Raw genomic sequence first — 10,673 nt, 5'->3', positions numbered from 1 at the left:
GACTGAGCGACTTCACTTTCACTTTTCACTTTGCTGCATTGGAGAAGGAAATGGCAACCCACTCCAGTGTTCTTGCCTGGAGAATCCCAGGGACGGGGGAGCCTGGTGGGCTGCCGTCTATGGGGTCACACAGAGTCGGACATGACTGAAGCAACTTAGCAGCAGCAGCAGCAGCACATAAATAGGTAAATCCACAACTGTAGTTGGCAATTTCAAAAACACTTTTTTGACTAGTATTTGTTATTCAGCCACTCAGTCATGTCCAGCTTCTTGAGACCCCATGGACTGAACACACTAGGCTTCCCTGTCCTTCACCATCTCCTGGAGCTTGCTCAAGCTCATGTTCATCGAGTCAGTGATGCCATCCAACCACCGCATTCCCCATCATCTGCTTCTCCTCCTGCCTTCAATCTTTACCAGCATCAGGATCTTTTGTAATGAGTTGTCTCTTCACATCAGGTGGCCAAAGTATTGGAACTTCAGCATCAGTCCTTCCAATGAATATTCAGTATTGATTTCCTTTAGGTTGGATCTCCTTGCAGTTCAAGGGACTCTCAAGAGTCTTCTCCAGCACCATGGTTCAAAAACATCAGTTTTTTGGTGCTCAGCTTTCTTTATGGTCCAACTCTCATATCCATACATGACTACTGGAAAAACCATTGCTTTGACTATACAGACTAGAGACTATACTAGTCAAACTAGACTTTGTTTGACTAGTATAGATGTTAACAAAACTATTAACCATTATGACCTATTTGATGTTATAGATCACGCCACCCCCAAACCATAGTATAGACATTTTCTGCAAGTGCAGAGCCATTCTTTACCATGACAGACTATTCTGGGTCATTAAAAACAGTCTCAATAAATATAAAATATTCTAATCATACAAGTCAAGGCTATGGTTTTTCCAGTGGTCATGTATGGATGTGAGTTGGACTATAAAGAAAGCTGAGCACAGAAGAATTGATGCTTTTGAACTGTGGTGTTGGAGAAGACTCTTGAGAGTCCAGTGGACTGCAAGGAGATCTAACCAGTCCAACCTAAAGGAGATCAGTCCTGGGTGTTCTTTGGAAGGACTGATGTTGAAGCTGAAACTCCAGTACTTTGGCCATCTGATGCAAAGAGCTGACTCACTGGAAAGACCCTGATGCTGGGAAAGATTTAGGGCAGGGGAAGGAGGGGACAACAGAGGATGAGATGGTTGGATGGCATCATTGACTCAATGGACATGGGTTTGGGTGGACTCTGGGTGTTGGTGATGGACAGGGAGGCCTGGCATGCTGAGGTTCATGGGGTCGCAAAGAGTCGGACACGACTGAGCGACTGAACTGAACCGAATCATACAAAGTATACCCTTTACTGTAATAGAATTAAATCAGAAATTAATTATAGAACTCTGAAAAAAACTTCTAATATTTTGAAAAAAAAAACTACTATATAACCAACAGGTCAAACAAGAAGTAAAAAAGAAATAAGAAGATCAATTAATTGAATGCAAATAAAACAAGGCATTTCAAAATATGTGGGCTGTGGTTAAGGCAGTAATAAAAACTGATAGCACCCAATTCCTATATTTTATCATAAGAAAGCCTCAAATCAATTATCTATTTTCTTTCTTAAGAGAATGAAATAAGAAAATCAAATTACATTCAGAGTAAGGAAAAGAAATAAAATAATAATAATAAAATAACTGAAATAGAAAACAGAAAAATAGTAGAGAAAATCGATGAAACCAACAGCAGTTTCTGTGAAAGCATCGATAAAACTGATCAAAAAAAATTTGAGCCAAATTGAATAGGAAGACAGACAGCAAATGCAGCTCTTAAGCATCAGGAATAAGAGAGGTAAAACTACTAGATGGATTCTACAAGCATTAAAAAAGATACTAAAGAAATATTGTGAGCAACATTATGCCAACAGCCTCAACATCTTAGATGAAAGGAATGAATTCCACAGAAGGCACAAACCCCCAAGCACACTTAATACAAACAAGCAGCTGACAGGAATGTACTAGACCTAAAAAGAATCCAACTTGCCCCTTGAAAACACCCCACAAAGAAAACTTCCGGCGCAGATGGCTTCCCTGGAGAATTCTCTCAAATATTTAAGGAAGAAACAATATTAATTGTGCACAGATTCCTCCCAGGAAATTGGGGAATTGAGTATCCTTCCCAACTCATTGAGAACAGCAATATCACTTTGATATCCCAACTAGGCAAAGATATTATAGGAAAAGAAAAATATACACAAATAACGCTTGTTACCATAAACACAAAAATTGTCAACAGTAAATCAAATTGAGCAATATGAAAACTGTAATATATATGACTGTAGGAAAGAATTGCCCCTAGCAAAGGGAGGTCTAGCCTATAGCCTTGAGTCCTTGGAGTTAACTCCTCATGGAATGTTCTGTCTGATAAAGGTATCTCTGTTTATGACCTGGTGGCCTCAGATCATGCCGGGCAATGTGCTCAGAGTAGAAGCTTTTGGTTTTGTGGTACGGGTTCAGATGCTGGAGGCTAAGGTCAGCCACATGGGGTATTTGCTGTGCAGACAGATCACAGGGCATTCAGATCCAAATCCTCCAAACTGACCTGTATATTCAACACGTTCGTAGCCAAAATAAGCATTTTTTGTAGAAAAATGGATTTAAAAATCATATGAAAATGTAAAGAATCGAGAACAGCAAAATGCATTAATGACAATTTCCTAAAAAATAAATGTGAACTCATACTACTTGAGTTTCCAACATAACATAGTATTGTATATATACTATTGTGTGTATGCATGTGTGTATATACAGTATTGTATATACGTACAATATATAATACAATGTAGTATATACAATACATATTAGTGTCCACATGGCCAAACAAATTAATGACACTGTATATGAATCCAGAAATAAAACTATATATGTACATCCTGGGTTTCCTTAGTGGCTCAGTGTTAAAGAATCCGCCTGCAATGCAGGAGACTGTTTCAATCCCTAGGTCGCAAAGATCCCTAGAGTAGGAAATGGCAACCCACTCCAGTGGTCTTGCCTGAGAGATCCCATGGACAGGGGAGCCAGACGGGCTACAGTCCATGGGGTTACAAAAGAACTGGACACAACTTGGTGACTAACCAGCAGCAACAGTGTGAGTCCTATCGGTTGCCGTTCTTTTCCGTATAGATATACACACACAAAAAAGAAAAAGCAACCCAAACGCAACGTTAAAGATAGCTGTCAAGCCACAGGAGAAGAGAACAAAAGAGGAAGGAGAGAGAAGAATCTAAAAAGAATAGACATATGTATAAGAAATTCACTTTGCTGTACACCTGAAGCTAACACAACACTGTAAATCAGCGATAGTCCAATACAATTTTTTTAAGTTATCAAAGGATTTTTGGTTGGTTTTTTAATCTATAGACATCCAGTGATTTCGGTACCATTTATGAAAAATACTGTCATTCTTCTCCATTGAATTTCCTTTGTAACTTTGATGGTTCCTTTCCAGATTCTAACACAGTGCATGGAACATAGGAGACACCTCCCAACATCCCTTAAGTGTTTGATTGATATTTTAATTTATTTTCTCTCTTTTTTAACTAACTGAAAAAGACAGCTTAGAATAGAATGTGACAATGTTGGCTTGCTCACAGCTACATGAAATAAAGATCTGTATCACTGTTAACATAATGAAAAGGTGTACAAATATTTGTCTACACAAGGACACTGGGCAGTGATTGTTCCTTCTCTGCCTGACAATAGTAGGTAAAAAAAATTTCACTCGACCATCAGACATGATTTACTTTCCCCAAAGTTGGTTGGGCTCCATGTGCAGAGAGGCATGGAGAATTTTGGAGACTGAAACATGATCAGATAACTATTACTTGGATGGTTTTGTTTATTATTTTCCTCTGTAGTCACAGATAAGGGTTTCATAGATGAGGAATGGACTTGATACAAAGAAACTAAAGTACCCATTTTAGATTGATAGTGTTTTGAATTTGTCACCAATTTATATTCTAATGGAGACAGTTCATGGAAATTCCATAGTTGAAGCCCCTGACAATTCTGAAAGGTTACTGTTCATTTTATCTTTAATTTCTTCATTTTCAATGTCTTCAATCTTGTTAAACCAGAGTTCACAGAAAGAAGAAAATGAAATTAATTAAGGGGTATACCTTCCTCTTGTATTTTTTTCCCATGGGAAAAGTATGTTTTTAGCTTGCTGAAAAGCAGCAGAAACTACTCTATACACAGAAGAAAGGAACAGAGCCACGGTCAGAGCAAGGTCTAAACAGTGGGCCAGCATGGGCCAAATCATGAGAATGCAATAAATACTTGACCAATATTGTGATTCACTGAAGCTCGTCCAGGAAAGAGATGCTCTCCCTTTCTAAGGGGAAAAAACAAGAGATCATGAAAAAAAGTCTCTGACTTCTTAGCGTAGTAAATATTGAGTCAGCAAGCTGTATAGTAAGTTAAAGATCTTTTAACCAAGTTGCTTTAAAATAAATATACATACTTTCCAGGTATCTTTGTTCTTAGATCATTTCATCTTATTTCTTTTTAATTGCAGTACAATGTTGTGTTAGTTTCTGCTGTACAATGAAATGAATCAGCAATGTGTGTGTATATATATGTATATATCCCTTCACTCTTGAACCTCCATCTTCCTATTGTATTTTCATCTGAGTTAGAAAACTCAGACATTTTATAAGCACGAGTTTTGATATGAGCTCTCCATCTTATTGATTGATCTGCAGACATCTGGGTTATTTGACAACATGTGATTACTTGAACCAACACCAAACCCACCTCCACAAATACCATATTCTGGGATCTTTTCATGTTTCTATTCTTTTTCCTTCTCTGCTTGCACCTATTCATTTATTTCACAAACCAAACCTGTGAAGTATGTCACTTAACTGTCACAGTCAAATTACTATGTGGCAGGAACAGACAGCCACCCATACAGCAGAAGAGAAACGTGCTATAAAGCCAGTTGTTTCGAGGAGTTTTCTCTGGAGGTGATTTTGCTAATGCCCTAAAGATTCTGAGGTTAGAGAGGGGCTTCTCTGGTGGCTCATTGGTAAAGAATCCGTCTGCCAATGCAGACGTCTGGCAGACGTCTGCCAGGTTCAGTCCCTGGGTTGGGTTGGGAAGATCCCCTAGAGAAGGAAATGGCACCCCACTCCAGTATTCTTGCCTGCAAAATCCCATGGACAGAGGAGCCTTGTAGGCTACTGTCCATGGGGTCCCAAAGAGTCAGACACAAATGAGCGACTAAACAACAACAAGTTTAGAGAGGTGTGGGGACCAGGGAAGGTGCGGGCTCAGAGAGGTGTGGGGACCAGAGAGGTGCAAGGACCCAGGGGTGCTGAGTTAGAGCTGCCTGGTGGGCCAGCTAGTCCCTGTTTTCATAAAAAATCAGGGGAGAAGAATCTCACTTGTGCTGCAATGGAGGGACTTAGGCCACCTCCCTGGTCATTTCAGGACCACTGGATGAAGAGTGATGAACAAGTGTGTCTTTAGAGTTTACAACCATTTGGAGAGACCAAGTGAGAAAAAAATAAAAACACTAATCTGAAGTCTGCGGAAAGTGATGTTCTTAGTCTGAATTGGTAAAATGTGTCCTAGTTAATGACAATAGGCGGGAAGAAAAGGTATGACAGGTGCTTTCTGGAGTCTCTCTCATGACTTTCTGCCCATCTAGCCGGGCTTCTGGAAGAGGCAGACAGTGCGGTTGCCAGCTGATCTAATTTCTCTTTCCAGCTTCCCATGTGACATGGAAACATCTCTTTTCCTTTGAATCAATGAAAAAGTTCGTCATTGCCATTCTAAAACTCGCCCTACGTAAGTCCCTATCAAAATCAAGGAAGCCTCTTTGATATTAATACGTCTTTAAGTCTCTCAAAGGCTACAAGAAGGACATTTTGCTAAAAAACTACAGAGCTTCAAAGACTATCAGAAGAATGTTCTTTGTGGTTGCCATTTCAGATTCCTTAAACCTTCATCATTGTACTTGAATCACCCCCTTTGGTTTTCAAATACTCCGTTTGAACACTGATAATTTGCCAAGACACGTCTAAGGACCGAAAGAAAAAGAGATGGGAAATATGGCACTAGTGACAGGGTGTGTGTCACAGAGCATGAGGCATATTCCGAACTCCATTCTGCATTTAACAAAGGTGCTGTGCCCCCACCGTGACCTTCCCAATATCACTGTCATCCCAGGGCTAAGCCTTCTGACACAGCCCAATACCCAGGAGAAGAAGGCTTCCCTTTCGTCTGTGGTGCCATGAACACTCTGGTCATGAAATAAAATATTGGCAGTCAAAAGAATAAAAAATTTTTTTAAACTGTCAGGCTGTATTTGCATTTTAGCTTAGTCAAGAAAAACTACGGATATCATTAAATGAGCACAGGAAGTCTTTGGACCCCCAAAAGAAATCTGTTTCATTCATTGATAATGTTATGAACTTGGTTGTGTCACTTCTCATCTGTGAGGATGTTTTCTCAGTCATTTCCAATAAATGGAAATACTTATGCACATTCACATAAGAATTGTAAGAACTAAGACAAATATATTAAATTTTTCAGTTTTTACATAATAAGAACATAGTACAATTTATTTTACTCTCCCTTAGAGTCCCTCAAACACTTTTTCTGCTCTAAAAGTTTAACCATTCATTTATTATTCACTCACTTGTTTCTTGGATATTTATTGAACATTTATTCTTGTCAGGTTCAAGACGAATTTCTGGCTATTCCACTACAAATAACACATAATTGGTGCATAACTAGGGGCATTTGGTGTCATCTAGGAACCAGATAAGTGCAGGGGTTACAAGCTGGCTACTAAATCAGCAGACATTTTCTCATCTTTGCTTATGTTTTTGTTTTCTGCATACACACTGTTTTTTAATATTTTAGATTTGAGTGCTTTTGGAAAGACATTTGATCTTCAATTAAGCAAAAGCCACTGTTCTCCATATTTTTTACCCTGGTTCATCTCTCAATTTTTTTCCTTTTCTGAACCCTCAAAAGATTTTTGTATATGACTTGCTTATAAATAATAATTACTATAGAGTAGAAAGAAAGAGTATTAAGTAACACAGGTTCAGTGTGTCAAAAGAAAAACAGGATAACAATGCTAACTTTAAAGTGAATAAAATAGAAGAAAGTGAAAGTGAAGTCGTTCAGTCATGTACGACTCTTTGCGACCCCATGGATTGTAGCCTACCAAGCTCCTTTGTCCATGGGATTTTCCAGGCAACAGTACTGGAGTGGATTGCCATTTCTTTCTCCAGGGGATCTTCCCAACCCAGGGATCGAACCCAGGTCACCCACATTGCAGGCAGACGCTTTACCGTCTGAGCCACCAGGGAGAACTGGCCCCAAATGTGTCTCACTGATGTGATCTACTCTTGCTTCCAGCCATCTATGGATAGATCCAAATCCCAGGAGAGAAGAAGCAATCAAGTTTCACCATCTCTGAGAAGCATCTGTCTCTAGTACACAGATATAAGAAACTTTGCTTGAAATGAAATTTCAAGATGACTAATTCAAGGATAGTGTATTTTGAATTATTTTAACTCAAAAATTAATTAACTGGAAAACAATCTTAAAACCATGTTAATAAAGGGCATTCAATCATCTAACAGCATTTGTTTGCATTTTAATCTCATTTTCTTTCATCTCTCATTTATCTTATTGGGACTACAGAATGATTTTGCTTTAGGTAGGGAAAAAAGAATTTGCTAAGTGTGGGCAGTTAGGAGTCCTAGTGCAAGGTCATCCTGGGTGCCTGTAGATTCTGGCTACACTCTCAGTTGGGGACAGTTTGGGGTCATACAGCTGGATGGTGCATCCAGGGTAGCTGACAGTAATACTACAAATTTCCAATTTCACAGCTTCCATTTATCAACTGGAAGAGCAACTGGGATGCAGGGGTCACCTACATTTCCATACCTACCAGACCACTTCCTTGCCTAGACTTCCCGTCTCCCTATGTCCACTTTTGCTCATCCCCAGGTGGGAGAGTAGGGACTACTTAGAGAAAAGAAGACAATCAATTATACTGTATCCAAGTTTTCTTTTTTATAGGATATTCTCACAAGACTTTGCTATATGTAATTAATGTTCCTTTAAAAGTTAAATCTCCTTTGTGTATTGAGACCATGCAGTGTCTGACAGAGAAGGCAATGGCACCCCCCTCCAGTACTCTTGCCTGGAAAATCCCATGGATGCAGGAGTCTGGTGGGCTACAGTCCATTGGGTCCCACAGGGTTGGACACGACTGAGCGACTTCACTTTCACTTTTCACTTTCATGCATTGGAGAAGGAAATGGCAACCCACTCCAGTAGTCTTGCCTGGAGAATCCCAGGGACGGGGGAGCCTGGAGGGCTGCTGTCTATGGGGTTGCACGGCGTCAGACACGACTGAAGCGACTTAGCAGCAGCAGTGTCTGAGGTCAGGGATTCTACCTGGCATCTCTATGCCTCTTCTTCCCAATGAATTAAATAGAGTAGTAATTATAATAAGTACCCAATAAGTGTCAGTTTATTAATAAATACAGTTGATGAATGATCAATATAGAATTAACATCAGCAATCCTTCATCAGTGACACCCATTGTGACCTGGGAAAGTTACTGCATGCCCAGATTCTTCCTTTAAAAAGTAGGGACAAAAAAGTAGGAATCATAATAACCTATCCACTGCACAGGGCACAAATCAGAAGCTGGTGTGAAAGCACAAATTGCAGTCATAACACTTTAGAAATGACATGTGGACTAACAGTTTTAATAATTATTGACAACAACACTATAAAACTCTTAGAAGAAAGTATAGGAAGAACACTGACATAAATCACAGCAAGTCTTTTTTTTTTAACCCACCTCCTAGAGTAATGAAAATAAAAATAAACAAATGGGACCTAATTAAGCTTAAAATTTTTGTACAGTAAAGAAAACCATAAACAAGACAAAAAGACAGCCCTCCAAATCGGAGAAAATATTTGCAAATGAAGCAACTGACAAGGGATTAATCTCCAAAATATAAATATACAAACATCTCATGCAGATCAATATCAAAAAACAAATAACCCAATCAAAAAACTGGGCAGAAGACCAAAATAGACATTTCTCCAAAGAAGACATACAGATAGCCAAGAGGCACATGAAAAGAGGCTCAACAGCACTAATTATTAGAGAAATACAGATCAAAGGTCAAGTAGCATCCAAGGTCAGTAGCGGCGGCTGTGAGGAGATGCCCCACGTCCAAAGTAAGGAGCAGTGGCTGCACTTTGCTGGAGCAGCCGTGAAGAGATACCGCGTGTCCAGTAAGACAGTAGGTGCTGAGAGAGGGCATCAGAGGGCAGACAGACTGAAACCACAATCACAGAAAACTAAACAAACTAACCACATGGACCACAGCCTTGTCGAACTCAATGAAATTAAGCCATGCTGTGTATGGCCACCTAAGATGGGCGTGTCTTGGTGGAGAGTTCTGACGAAATGTGGCACACTGGAGAAGGGAATGGCAAACCACTTCAGTATTCTTGCCTTGAGAACCCCATGAACTGTATGAAAAGGCAAAATGATAGGACACTGAAAGACGGACTCCCCAGGTCAGTAGGTACCCAATATGCTACTGGAGAACAGTGGAGAAACGACTCTGAAAGAATGAAGAGACGGAGCCAAAGCAAAAACAACACCCAGTTGTGAATGTGTCTGATGATAGAAATAAGGTCCGATGCTGTAAAAAGCAATATTGCATAGGAACCTGGAATGTTAGGTCCATGAATCAAGGCAAATTGGACGTGGTCAAACAGGAGATGGCAAGAGAGAATGTTGATATTTTAGGAATCAGCAAACTAAAATGGACTGGAATGGGTGAATTTAACTCAGATGACCATTATATCTACTACTGCGGGCAAGAATCCCTTAGAAGAAATGGAGTAGCCATCATAGTCAACAGAAGAGTCCAAAATGCAGTACTTGGATGCAATCTCAAAAACGACAGAATGATCTCTGTTCACTTCCAAGGCAAACCACTCAGTATCACAGTAATCCAAGTCTATGCCCTGACCAGTAATACTGAAGACGCTGAAGTTGAACGGTTCCATGAAGACCTACAAGACCTTTTGGAACTAACACCCCCAAAAGATATCCTTTTCATTATAGGGGACTGGAATGCAAAAGTAGGAAACACCTGGAGTAACAGGCAAATTTGGTCTTGGAGTACAGAATGAAGCAGGTTTGAATAGAGTTTTGCCAAGAGAATGCACTGGTCATAGCAAACACCCTCTTCCAACAATACAAGGGAAGACTCTACACATGGACATCACCAGGTAGTCAACACTGAAATCAGATTGATTATACTCTTTGAAGCCAAAGATGGAGAAGCTCTATATAGCTAGCAAAAACAAGACTGGGAGCTGACTGTGGCTCAGATCATGAACTACTTATTGCCAAATTCAGACTTAAATTGAAGAAAGTAGCTGAAACCACTAGACAATTCATGTATAATCTAAATAAATTCCCTTATGATTATACAGTGGAAGTGAGAAATAAATTTAAGGGCCTAGATCTGATAGAGTGCCTGAAGAACTATGGACAGAGGTTCATGACATTGTACAGGAGACAGGGATCAAGACCATCCCCATTGAAAAGAAA

The sequence above is a fragment of the Bison bison genome, unplaced genomic scaffold, assembly GCF_000754665.1.
Source record: "Bison bison bison isolate TAMUID 2011002044 unplaced genomic scaffold, Bison_UMD1.0 scf7180017864043, whole genome shotgun sequence".
Taxonomy (NCBI): domain Eukaryota; kingdom Metazoa; phylum Chordata; class Mammalia; order Artiodactyla; family Bovidae; genus Bison; species Bison bison.
Note: the sequence above shows the minus strand (reverse complement) of the source record.